The sequence below is a fragment of the Hypanus sabinus genome, unplaced genomic scaffold (assembly GCF_030144855.1).
Source record: "Hypanus sabinus isolate sHypSab1 unplaced genomic scaffold, sHypSab1.hap1 scaffold_131, whole genome shotgun sequence".
Taxonomy (NCBI): Eukaryota; Metazoa; Chordata; class Chondrichthyes; order Myliobatiformes; family Dasyatidae; genus Hypanus; species Hypanus sabinus.
The window spans coordinates 380,108-386,107 of NW_026779378.1; the positions used below are offsets into that span (position 1 = coordinate 380,108).

General features: G+C 45.7%; 1 non-coding gene across 1 annotated transcript; it reads left to right on the forward strand.

The window, feature by feature from the left end:
* The first annotated feature begins 1,962 nt into the window (after positions 1–1,962).
* On the forward strand, positions 1,963–2,046 carry trnap-cgg (transfer RNA proline (anticodon CGG)). Its single transcript is given in 2 exon segments — positions 1,963–1,998; positions 2,011–2,046. It is a non-coding gene; the product is annotated as a tRNA-Pro (tRNA).
* Positions 2,047–6,000: the final 3,954 nt, after the last annotated feature.

Genomic DNA, 6,000 nt, shown 5'->3' on the forward strand with positions numbered 1-6,000 from the left:
CAGTGGAGTGAAGACACACGGGGAAGAGAGAGAGATGAGTAGAGAAATGACATAAAAACGAAGGAGAGACGGAGGATCAGCGAGAGAAGGGATCGCGAACGAACTAGTGACGTGACGGACAAGAAATGTCAAGGGAGCAGACACTTTGGTTAAAAAGACTTTGGCGGAGGATGGTTGGTTGGAGAGAGACTGGGAGTGGGTGATAGATTTATAGAGTGAGTGAGGGGGCAGAGAAAAGAGACTGGGAGAAAAGAGAGACTAGTGGAAAAGAGTCTTGCAGAGATGGGGAGAGGCACGCGGAGCGAAAGAGAGAAGCGCAGGAAGAAAGAGAGAGACTGGGAGAAAGACGGGAGAGAGGGAGAGATTGAGAAGGAGCGAGTGACAAGTACGGGGCCTGAGACAAGAGGGGGATACGTGTAGAAGGAGAGTGACGAGGAGAAAAACCGGAAGCGTGGCTACCCTTGAAGGAAGAATGATGGGCGATGACAGACTGATAGTGTTGGAGACGTCACAGTTCAGTCTGAGGTGTGCGGACGCTGTGTAGTCCCATATCTTGCCCAGTCCCACAGTGAAACTCTGAGAAGTATCACTTTGTTGACCGTATTATAAATAAACACAATGTATCCGACGTTTACACTATAGGCGGAACTAATTGCGAAAAACTAGTTAACACCGTCAACAACGTCGGCAGTAGTCATGTTGACTAAAACAGTGGTCAACACCGTCGGCAGGACCTTCCAAATCATCTCGTCTTCTCTGACGACAATCGTAAACTAGACTAATCTTATCTGTTCGCACCGTCCATTTAATTCTATTCTGAGCTTCTCTGAAAAACAAAACACACCTCCCTCTAAACAGTAGCAGCAAGCTGAAAAAGAGTTTCTTTTCTCCGACCCCATCCCCGGAAACTTGAAAGCGCGTTAATCCTTTGCTTGGCTGAAGTAGTGAAATTAACCACAAGATCATCCACATGGCCAGGATAGATTAGTGGCCTAAGTTTTTGTGTTAAGGTCGCAGCTTCCAATGGAGAGGTAGTTTCCAATCCCGGCCATGACAATTCGGCATTCGTCCTCCCTTCAGTTCTTTGTTTTCTTCATTTTACACCCAGTTTTGTTGAAGGAAAGTTTCTGTCATTGAGAAAATATCCATATCCGGTTGCCCTTCACCATCTTCTCCTGTTCCCCTCGGCTGTCAGCAAGATATGAATCGTCCTTTACGCACACTGTCTCATTCCATCTCCATACCAGTTTTTACCCAAACCGCAACATGGAGATGTTATCGGCGATGGCGTGGAATGTGGGAATGTGGATGGTAGATTTTACAGTTTGAATTGGAATCCTCTTGTGAGTACACCGAAAAGAGGTAAATGCAGATAGTAAAGTCGGATGGTGACGTGACATGAGTTCGAAGGTCACGTGACGGAACAATGCTTGTCAGTGAAAGGATAATCAGCAGAATGTTAGACGAACTTGCGAAACACACACAACATGCTGGAGGAACTCAGCGGGCCAGACAGCATCGACGTGTGAAAATTTGTCCTGAATAAATTTCTTATTGTGTGCCGTTTATCAAACGTCTCCGCTGTTCATGGAACAAAATACTTCTGTATACGCGCCTGAATAAATCTAATTATCCACCGTCCACCTGCCGCCGGGACAGGAAATTTCTGAGAAGCATCACCTTATGTGAAAAAACTATGCTTGGAGTTTGCGTTTTGAACTAGTGTCCTTTGATTGGGTCCCTTCCATTGGCAAACGCATTCTGACGTGCAATACATCAGGGTCCGTTATATTCTTATTTTGACTGAATCAAGTAACGAATACTCTTGTAATCTCAAAGGAATACGGGCCCAACATATTTTGACATCAGACTCTCCTCTCAACAACGGAAAGGACAATGGGTTTTCCACCAATTAAATTTAAATGGCTTCGGAGTTCAGTTGTGACGCAATCTGCAAATGCGGGCTCGTTGGTCTAGTGGTATGATTCTCGCTTCGGGTGGAATAGCACATGCGAGAGGTCCCGGGTTCAAATCCCGGACGAGCCCCGTTACTGGAAATTATCAGCGATTTGCTTCACGACTTTTGTATTGACGCTCTGGATAATTGGCAATGTCAAACAGAAACACTGAAGAAGGAATTGGAAATAGTTTTCAAGGCAGGTAAGTTTGAAGTGTCATATTTTGGAATGTCAAACCAGCTGAGGAATGATAGAGCACCGGGGAGTGCAAATCAGCAGGGAGAGAGAGAGGTAAAAGGGCATAGTTTGCTGAAACCCGTCTCATGTGCAGAGAGACTGGGAAAGGTGTTCGGCACGCTGGCCTCAGGAAGTCAGTGTAGGAGTTGGGAGACTGTGTTGCTGTTACACTCTGTTGTGGAAATACGTGTAAAATGGAAACAGCGCAGCAGTCTTTGGAAAACGATGGGTCTGCATGTTGATTAGCGCTGTAGACATTAATGTCAAAGAACGAGAAACTGGCAAGTGAACTTACATAGTTTAACCACTTCCCTTTTTCCGACCAGGACACAGGTGCCTCTAACTTGCATACAATATCGGCTTATACATTTCACAGGATTTCGAGTCGGTGCGGGCAGAAATTAGGTGACAAGCGAAACTGCTCACTCCGGTCACATTGTTGTGCCAAACGCTTGGGATTTCGAGAACTAGAATCTTCGCACCGAACTCATTTTCTGCTGATCCGGATTGAGAGTCTCAGTTCCGATCTACACCAGCATCTGTCTTACGGATGTGACTTACTTCAGAATCAGAATCAGATTCGGGCTTAATATCTCGGACAGATGTCGAGAAGTCTGTTAAATTAGCGGTAGCAGTGCAATCAATACATGATACATATAGAAATGAAAATCAATCAAATATTCAACTAGAGTAAACATACACATTAAATTGTTAAATTAAAAATAGAGTAAAACAGATAGAAGAATGATGCAGTGTTCATAGGTTCAATGTCCATTTAGACATTGGATGGCAGAAGGGAAGAATTAGTTCCTGAATCGCTGAGTGTGTGGCTTTAGGCTTCTGTACCTCCTTCCTGATGGTAACAGTGAGAAGAGGAACGTCCTGGGTGATAAAGTCCTTAATGATGGTCGCCGCCTCTCTGTGTCACCGCTACATGAAGATATCCTGGTTACAACGGAGGCCTGTCCCCAGGGCGGAGCTGACTAATTTCATAAGTTACTACCAGTCTCGCCGCTGGCTTGTTGGGGCCGCAGTGAAGATCCTCCATCCCTGTCAGTCAGCGACGTTCAGGGATTCATTCACCGTGTCATTAGCTTCCTCCAGGTTTGCGCAATTCCCTGCCAAGTCCCGGGTAGCGATTCAGAAATACCGACAGATACATATGTATACGGACTCTTCATTTTCGTTTCACTGAAGTTTTCTTTGACCAGTTCGGATTAATATCTCTGAGCTGAATCCTCGAATTTGTGGGTGCGGGGGAACACTCTCAGTCTGCCCTCTACCATTTGACTTGTTTGGCATGAGTGACCCTACCAAGAGTCAAAGCATTAACTCCTATCTCCAGCCAGTTTCGCTCTCCAAGTTACTGAGCCAGGCAAGCCTTCACACCGCGACTAGGTTCTGTTCTGTTTGGAGTCTACGGATGTGATCAGTAATTTCAAGCCAACCCTGAGACGAATACCAGGAATGTCTGACAACATACCGAGCTGAAACCAATCACGTGAAAGTGCGTTTGCAGTGAAATGTGCAAACCCTTTCTGAAGAGTGTCGTTCCCTGTGACGCTGCTGGCTGCTCCATTCTGTAGATACTGAATCATTTCAGCAACGACCAAGGACAGATTACTCACAGTCACTCACACCGGGTAGTCCGGAGGAACAGCCATTGCGTTGACTGTACTGCTGATCAATGACTGGGACGGTGAAGCATCGAGGAGGCGGTGACTTACCCTGCTACCCATGCTGCACTCGGAACTTGAAGGAACACATGTTTTATGTTGACTCTGCATGCAATCCCGTTTGTGATGACACCAATAGGCGTCTCAGCATCAGATGGATATGCTGGTTGAGTGGAGTCAAAGCACCAACCTTCTCATCAATTTTAGTAATACCAGGGAATTAATTGTACTCCAGGGAGAATGCGTCAGGTGAACAGACGCAAATCCTCACTGGAGGTTCAGAACAGTGGATCTATGGAATTTATTGCCACGGGCGGCAGTGGAGGCCGGGTCACTGGGAGTATTTGAGGCAGAGACTGATAGGTTTCTGAGTAGTCAGGGCATCAAAGGTTATGGTGAGAAGGCGGGGGAATGGGACTAAAGGGGAAATTGTATCAGCTCACGATGAAATGGCGGAACAACTTCGATGGGCCGAATGGCCGACCTGCTCCTTTGTCTTATGGTCTTATGGTCTTCTGGGTGAATATCTTCAGGTTCCTGGGCGTCGACATCTCAGCGGATCCATCCAGGTCCCAACATGCTGACGCGGTCACCGTTCAGACGTCATAATTGTTCATTAATGCGAGTTAGATTGCTGTCGAAGAATCAAATACATTTTTGTGGGCGTACGTGGACAGCGTTGTCAGTCGTTGCGTCACAGTCTGGCGTGGGGCGGGGCTCCAATGCGTAGGATGGAAAGAAAGGGCAGAGTGCTGTAGTGACGGGCACGCCTCGCCAATATCGAGGACATGTTCTCAATACGGTGCCAAAAGAAGGCTGGGTGCATTATTCAGGGCCTTCACCAAACATGCCCTCTGCATATTTCTACCCACGGGGGTGGGGAGTGGGGGAGTGTGGCGTGGGTTGGTGACTAATCATGCCCTCTGCTTATTTCTACCCACGGGGGTGGGGAGTGGGGGGTTGGCGTGGGGTGGTGGATGGAGAGGAGTCTGAAAATAGAAAATCACATTTTTATTAAAATGAGCTTTTTCTGCTCAGCTTAGACATTTCTCAACACATGAACTCTCCCTAACAATTCCCTTTTAAAATTCCTATTTATTTTATTTATTGTAATTTACAGTGATGTACAGAAAATTTTTAAAAAATCCTTAGTGAGAGTTAACATAGGATTAGAGGATGGGATTTATGTGCGGACCTCTAGCAGTCGACTTTGAGTACAAATGACAACGGGAGACGCACAAGGCATGTGAAAATGACAATATTACTATGTTCTTTGTAGGATCTCAATATGCAGGTAGTTTGGGAAAGCCTACTGAATGGTTTTTTAGAGTACATTGTGATTGAGCCCATTTGGAAAAAGCAGTTGTGGATTGTGTGTTGTGTTGTGCTTTGACCAGGTAGATTAGTAAACAGGAATGCTTCAGAGGCAGTGATTGTAATGTGATCGATTTTATCCTGCAGTCTGAGAGTGAGAATCTAAAATTAGACGTATGAGTATTCCTTGCAGTAAGTGGAACTGCAGTGGCGCGAGTGAGGAGAAGAGAAAGGTGCAAACGGTTAATATTATTCTCAAAGGCTGCATGCACAATGCAACTCTGATATTTGTCTGCTCCGGACAACAACTGAATACAGACATACCATGGGTGTTGATGTAAGGACAGACATCAACCCCGGCACGAAAAAGGAAATTAAACAAATCTCACAATCCCCAAACTGTCACCTCCCCTGCAGCAAAAATAAAATAATAGCGACAATAGCAGTCCCCAAAAACATCACTGGCAGAAAAAAGTCAGGGACGATAACAGTCCTCGACCCTGTCACTCGCAGTAAACAAGAGCGACCTAAGTCCAGGGCTGGCCAAGTCGATTGGAAAGGGGAACCAGCAGGGTTAACGACAGATCCCGCAGGGCTGGTGTTCTAGGAGCAATTGGAAAGGCGCAGAATAGATGCATCACAAATAAGAATAAAAATTCGATAGGGAGGATGAGGCAGCAGTGGCTGATACTGGAAAGTAAAGTCAGAATAAAGTCAACAATGAGGGTTTATAATATAGCAAGCATTAGTGGGAAGCTAGAGGTTTGGGATGCTTTCAAAATAAAAAAGAAAGCAAATAAAATTTGATGAGAGGA